Raw genomic sequence first — 7,675 nt, 5'->3', positions numbered from 1 at the left:
GATATATAATCATATATGATTATTCATCCTAATATATGATTAATATATATTTCAATTTGAAAACACATATGATAAATTATATTTATTTGTACAATATCTTATATGATTAATCACATATTATACTGTATAATCATATATGATTATACTATTTAATATATAATTAATCATATATTTAAATATGTGAACACATATGATAAGTCATATGTTTTTTTAAATTGTTATATACGATTAATCAATTATTATTATGTATAATCATATATAATACATCTTAATATATAATTAATCATAGTTCGTATTGTATAATAATGTATGATTAGTTGTATTTCTTATATATTACAATGCGTATTCATATATGATTATACAGTTTAATATATGATTTATCATATGAGATACACGTATGATTAAATCATATGTGTTTGTACATTGAAATATATGATTAATCATAAATTATAACATATAATCGTTTATGATTATGCAGTGTAAGATATTATTAATACAAGATCAGTTATGTTTTTTTGTTTATGACTGAATAAAAATTCAGAATCAACTTTCTAAATTGTAATGTAATATGTAGTATTAAAACGAATTATTTGTACCTTGAATACCAATCGTATTTTGAAGTTCTTTGTGTTGATTTTCAGAAGTTAAAGAAATTGAATCGATTTGTTCGTCGTTAAGAGATGAATTGATTTCAGCTACAACAGTATCAGTTGCGATCGACTCGACAATTTCTTTTGAATTCGACATCATTTATGAAAATTGATTTTGATTCAATTTTCAAATGCTCTGTCGCTCTCTTGAATTGCGATGATGAATGTTATGTGCTTGTTTATTCGATTTGAGGATTATGTCTCGTATTTATGAAAATATGAACTGATGCTCTGTTTCGATCATTTTTTTTTCAATTTGAAGATTACAATTAATTTGATAACAGATTCAGTAAAAATAGGAACTTTAAGATGATATTGAATGAATTTTGAAGCTCGAATGATATGATTATGTGATTGATACTGAGAATCAATGATTTAGCGATAAATTGTTTTTTGTTTCGTAATCATATTTCATAGAAGGAATGTGTGCGCTTTCTAAACATCAAGTTGAAATTTACTGTTATACCCTGCATCATTTAACAGTTGATGAAAGTTGAGGTTAAGTTTCATTGGCTGGGGTTTAATCTCACAATCTCTATTTTTTTTATTAATCTCAAGGGACCCATCATCTCTCTCTTTTATATATATATATATATATATATATATATATATATATATATATATATATATATATATATATATATATATATATATATATAAGTTTTTACTTTACTCCTTATTGTTTTATAACTTTGTTATTTTATGATTCTAGTTTAATTTTTTATGACCCTTTTTAATATCTAATAATATATAAATCCAAATATATACTGCCATCCGTTTCTTATCTTTATTTCCATAAAAAGTTTTTTTCAGTTGTGTGTAACATTAGTTATTTTTGGGTTTAATATTTTATTCTATTGAATACGATTGGATTTTACGGTCATATATGTTATTTCATTACATGGATAAAAAATGTATAAGTTATTTTCATAAAGTATGATATATATGTAGTCTCAAAAACCATATTAAATAAATGAACAAGCATAAATATTCAACTTTAAGAACCGTACAAGTATAAATCTATTTTTATTAACTATCACATAATACAAAATTTTGAAATCTTATAATTACTATTCTTTTTTTTTTCAACATTCATTTCTAGTCAGATGTCTTGGATAATAATGACCTTCCAAATATAATGACGACATATGGTTAAGAAGTTAACATATTATTTTTATTTTCGAAAAATCATCTACTAACAAATAATTTTATTTTTTGTTGTTTCAAATTTCTTATTTGGTATTTGTTAACGTACCCCTTTAGTTATACATCAAAGATAACGAAGCAGTTATCTAAAAAATGACCTACCTAATGGTTGCTACCCAACGTAAGTGCTAGGCCCGGACCCTTGCCCTCGCGGCCTCGCACTTAGATTCCGGCGCTCTAGCGCCAAGGTCCAACCTAGAACGAGAAACTCCGGTCTATAGTAAGCGAAAACAATACCAACCGCTTCCCAGAGCGACAAGTTTAGCGCTCAGAATGTTGTCATTCGGTGGTTCTGCACCAATAGCAAATAACCGCTAGTGGTGCACGATCTCCCAATAGGACGCCTCCACGCCCTGTTGGTCCAGATAAGACAAAATATACTGTCGGAGACATGCTCCCACGACGATGAGTATAAATCAAATAGATCTGGAGAAAATTAAAGGAATAAATTAAATAGATCTCAACCGACATTGTTAAAGGATTTTAGCACACCAATACTCTCTCTCTCTCTCTCTCTCTCTCTCTCTCTCTCTCTCTCTCTCTCTCTCTCTCTCTCTCTCTCTCTCTCTCTCTCTCTCTCAAAAAGCTTACGCACTTGCTTGTCTCCTAAGACTCCAACCATCTCCGGTTTGCTTGTGTTCTACTGTTATCCTTGTTATCTTTATGAGTTATGAAGAAGATGAGGTAATGCTTTTTGAATTTTAAGGTTGTGGGGTGTCGTATTTTTTTTTACCGCCGGTATGCCTATGTGGCACTCTTTACCGACGGTGAACACCGCCCCCTTCATTTTGTTTTACATGTGGTAAAGTATCGGCGGTGGATATTCACCGATGGAAAAAATCAATTTTGTGTGGGGTTTTTGCAAGGTTCTAAATAACGTGAGACGTGACTTGGCGGCAAGGTAAAAGTTTATTATTTTGAAAAAAATTCTATTGTACGAGAGACATATTAATTATTGTATATATTTTCTTATATTGAACTACTAATATATAAAAGTTTATTATTTTGAAAAAAATTCTATTGTTTGTCTGTGTTTTGGCCCCTTTACTTTTATTGTTTGTGTTCCATCATTGACAATTCTAAACACGAAAACCAAGCAATAAGCAGATCTTTACAATTCTAAACGCGAAAACCAAACAATAAGCAGATCTTCACATGGAGATAACAAATCTAGATTTGGAGAGGAAGAATAATGTTTATAAATCTGACATTTGAAAAATATGAAACTAGGTCAGAAGTAACTCAGATTTAGAATCACGAACAAGAACAATAAAAACGATGCACATATATGGAAGGGTGGCGATGGTGATGACGGATTTGAAGCTTGTAAGTGGTTGATGATAGTGGTGGTGGATTGACGTCGTTGACAATAGTGGTTCACCGAATTAATACATATAATAAAAATATTATAAAAACATGTGAATAACTTAATCATCTGTGATTAATACATATAATAAAAAGAATGTTTGTTTAAAAAAGTATTATATCGATATTAATGTTCATCGTGAAAATCGTGTGGTTCTATGAAACCATGTGCTATGGCTCGATAGGTACAGCTGACAACTGAATCCTATTTTCCCATTATTTTCAAGAATAGTGTTGTTGAGTTTCTCGATCTTTTGCCTTAGGATTAATCAGTTCTATTTCTCGACGGGGGCAGGGAAGGGATATAACTCAACGGTAGAGTGTCACCTTGAAGTGGTGGAAGTCATCAGTTCGAGCCTAATTATCCCTAAACCCAATGTGAGTTTTGATATTTTGATTTGCTACCCCGCCGTGATTGAATGAGAATGGATAAGAGGCACATGGGATTGACGTGAGGGGACAGGGATGACTATATTTATAAAGAACTAAAAATTAAAATTTATAATATATTCGAAAAACAAAATCGATTAAAGTAACATTCTAAAATGGATTGTCAATATTATTTATCGCGTTTCCGATTTCATAATTATATATATATATATATATATATATATATATATATATATATATATATATATATATATATATATATATATATATATATATATATATGAAAATTTGTTAAAAACATATGTTTTGAATATATTATTATATTAAAAATAAGATGACAAAATTTTAAAGTAAACAGATTGAAAAGTTAAAAGGGTAAATATTGTTTATTGTTATAAGTTTTAGGGTATTAAATGAAAATATTTGACAAATATAATGGATTGGACGGATTGGATGTGAAGGCAAGTAAAACAACGGATTTTTATGCAGTACACGAATTCATTCGTGCATATAGGACAACCCATAAACGGCGGTCAATATGAATGTATTACTTTTGAACTTGACGTCTTCATGTCCACTTTTTTTTTTCAAAGCTGAAGTCTTCAAGTCATGTAGTGGGTAGTCGAAAGTCCATCGCACGAGCTAGAAAATTTGGTGTTAAGCACATGCACAACTGTAATTTTTCTGCTAAAAATCTATATGGATAGAGATTGATATCTATCTATCGAAAGTATGCCCTGAACCATCTTCATCTAATTACTGCCCACCAATTTCAAGAACAGGTGAATTAATGGAGGTTTTTCACATCCTTGTGTTACTCTCCACTACTGTATTATGTATCTTGTCATGTTCCGCTGCACTAGATATAGTATCTGCACATCAACGAATCAAAGATGGCAACACCATTGTTTCAGCTGGCGAGATATATGAAATGGGTTTTTTTAGCCCAGGAAAGTCAAAGAACCGATACCTCGGGATATGGTACAAGAAGATATCTCCTTGTACGGTTGTTTGGGTTGCTAACAGGGAGATACCAATCAACGATGCATCTGGTGTGTTTGAAGTCACTAGAGAAGGAAGCCTCCTGATTCTTAGTGATAGTAATACAGTGATCTGGTCATCGAATTCAACAGTACCTGTCAAGGATGTTAATCCAGTAGCACAGCTTCTGGACAACGGAAATCTTGTTGTGTGGGGAAGTAGCGAAAAAGAAAATCTCATCTGGCAAAGTTTTGACTATCCTGGGAACACATCCTACCAGGAATGAAATTCGGGAAGGATTTAATAACAGGAAGAGAGAGGTACTTAACATCATGGAAGAGCCCTGATGATCCATCTGTAGGACGTTATAAAATCTGGATAGACACAAATGGATATCCACAATTATTTGTTGGAGACAGTTTATTTAGACGCTCTAGGCTTGGACCATGGAACGGTTTAGGGTTTCGTGGTCTTGCTTTGGAAAACCTAAATTTGGTCTACTACGCTGAGTTTGCTGTTAACCAGAAGGAAATATATTATCGATATAAACTTAAGAGTTCAATTGTTCTGAGAAGGGTTCTTATGCATGATGGAAACCTAGTGCAGTCCAATTGGATTGAGAGAACCCAAGAATGGGTCATGTATGGAAATCCAATTTTAGTTGATAATTGTAGTGGTTATGGAAGCTGTGGACCTTATGGAAGCTGCAGCGTAAAACTTCCACCTTGTAATTGTATTGATGGTTTTGAACCAAGAGTCCCCAAAGAATGGAATACAGGAGATTGGTCGAGTGGGTGTCAACGTAAAAAGCCTTTGGATTGTGGGAGTGGGACTCAAATGGATGGATTCCAGAAAATTTCAGGAGTGAAATTCCCAGACACACGACGATCTTGGTACAACGTGAGCATGTCCCTTGGAGAATGTGAGATGGCTTGCAGAAGGAATTGCTCTTGTACAGCTTATGCAGAATTATATATAAAAAACGGGGAGAGTGGAAGTGGATGTTTGCTATGGTTTGATGCGCTGATGGACATTAGAGAATATGATGATAATCAAGAACTATATATAAGAATGGCAACCTCCGAGTTACCTGGTACATATTTTATTCTATATGTAACATTAAAAGAATTGTAACCATCCTAATTATTATATATGTTTGTTCATTAGCAATAGGCGAATCAAGATTTAACAACAAGAAGGGAGTACTCAGGGTAGCGGTGTCGGTTTCTTTAGCTGCAGTGCTTCTGTCTGTAGTAGTATATGTTTATAGAAAGAAAATGAAGAGGTCTCACAAAAAAGGACGAGGTAACATGGAGACAAGTCCTTTATTATGCTTCTAGATATGCTATGTTTACAAACATTATTACCAATTACAAATTTGCAAGAGTATGATTTCTGGCAAGATTGGCGTAATCATGGGAATCTGGAAATGAACTTTTTGTAGGAATCAGGGTACATACGGTTGATAAGGATCATACGAGTGCTCAGATGGAAAACCTTGATGAAGTACCTTTTTTTAGCTTGCATAAAATAGCTAAGGCTACTGATAACTTTAACATTGATAATAAGATTGGAGAAGGTGGTTTTGGTCCAGTTTACAAGGTAACTTACTGATGTCTTTTTTAATAAAATGCAATATAATTACTTCACTTCCATCAAAGAAATATTAGGATCATAAGTTCAAATAATTTTTTTAGGGTGTGCTGGAAGATGGGCAAGTAATCGTTGTAAAGCGTCTTGCAGAAACTTCCCAACAAGGGCTTGATGAGTTCCAAAATGAAGTCATTTGTATTGCCAAACTTCAACATCGAAATCTTGTAAAGCTCCTTGGATACTGCATTCATGGAAATGAAAAGATGCTAATTTATGAATACATGGTTAACAAAAGCTTGGACTCATTTCTATTTGGTTTGCCTCCCTCAAGTGCCTTACTTTCACACTTGTTGTAGTAACATGCATGTACTAAGTAATTCATATTGGGCAGATGAAACAAGAGATTCAATGCTTGACTGGCCTCAACGCTTGCACATTATCCATGGTATAGCTCGAGGCATTCTTTATATACATCAAGATTTACGCCTCCAAATCATTCATAGAGACCTCAAGGCAGGTAATATCTTGTTGGACAGTGAAATGAATCCAAAAATATCGGACTTTGGCCTTGCTCGGAAGTTTGTAGGACATGATGTCATGGCTAAGACAAAGAAGGTGGTTGGCACACTGTAAGAATCTGTAAAACACGACGCACTAGATTAACGTTAACATTTCTTTACTTGACAAGGAGATAATACAAGCAAAAGTAGCATGCTACTAATATGTGTTTATTAATCGAACATTGTTGCAGTGGTTACATTCCTCCTGAGTATGCAGTACATGGGCGTTTCTCTATAAAGTCAGATGTATTTAGCTTTGGCGTAATTGTGTTGGAGATAGTAAGTGGGAAGAAAAACAGAAGGTTCTCTCATTAGGCTCACAGTGACAACCTTCTTGGACATGTAAGTCAATGTGGTAGACTAAAAGGGACCACAAACTATTGTTTTCTTTAGCAAGCCCTTTAGCATTATATTAAGTTTGGTTTTTTCAGGCATGGAGACTCTATAAAGAAGACAAGTCCATTGAACTCATGAGTGCATCTTTACGAAACTCATGTGTTGTCTTTGAAGTACTACGTTCAATACATATTGGATTATTATGCGTTCAACATCATACAGAAGATAGGTCAACTATGTTGTCCGTGGTTTTGATGCTGATTAGCGAGGGTGCACTGCCTCAACCTAAACAACCAACATTTTTCACAGATGAAAGTTATCGTGAACCTGACTCTGTTTCATCGGTCGATGAGTACATGCTAACAATATTGTATGCTAGATGAAAACCATGTGCTTCAGTTTTGCTCTTTCCAGATCTGAAACATCGATTCTATGGCTTTAGCTCTCTAAATAATTTCACTTAATAGCTTTATGTTACCATTCAATCAAGTTTTGTAGCATAGTTTGTATCCGTGTGTAACGTCAAGTTCTTTATTTAGCCCGTTCTTAGGTGTTATTATGTATCATAAGTCTGTAACTAAATAAAAGTTTGAC

The 7,675-nt window shown here is 33.1% G+C and overlaps 1 pseudogene; it reads left to right on the top strand.

The window, feature by feature from the left end:
- Positions 1-4,401: 4,401 nt before the first annotated feature.
- On the top strand, positions 4,402-7,464 carry LOC145109034 (G-type lectin S-receptor-like serine/threonine-protein kinase At4g27290; annotated as a pseudogene).
- The last annotated feature ends 211 nt before the right edge of the window (positions 7,465-7,675 follow it).

The sequence above is a fragment of the Lactuca virosa genome, chromosome 1, assembly GCF_052849685.1.
Source record: "Lactuca virosa cultivar CGN04683 chromosome 1, Lactuca_virosa_CGN04683_v6, whole genome shotgun sequence".
Lineage (NCBI taxonomy): Eukaryota > Viridiplantae > Streptophyta > Magnoliopsida > Asterales > Asteraceae > Lactuca > Lactuca virosa.
The sequence above is the reverse complement of the archived record's forward strand: the minus strand, read 5'-3'. Positions and strand labels throughout refer to the sequence as shown.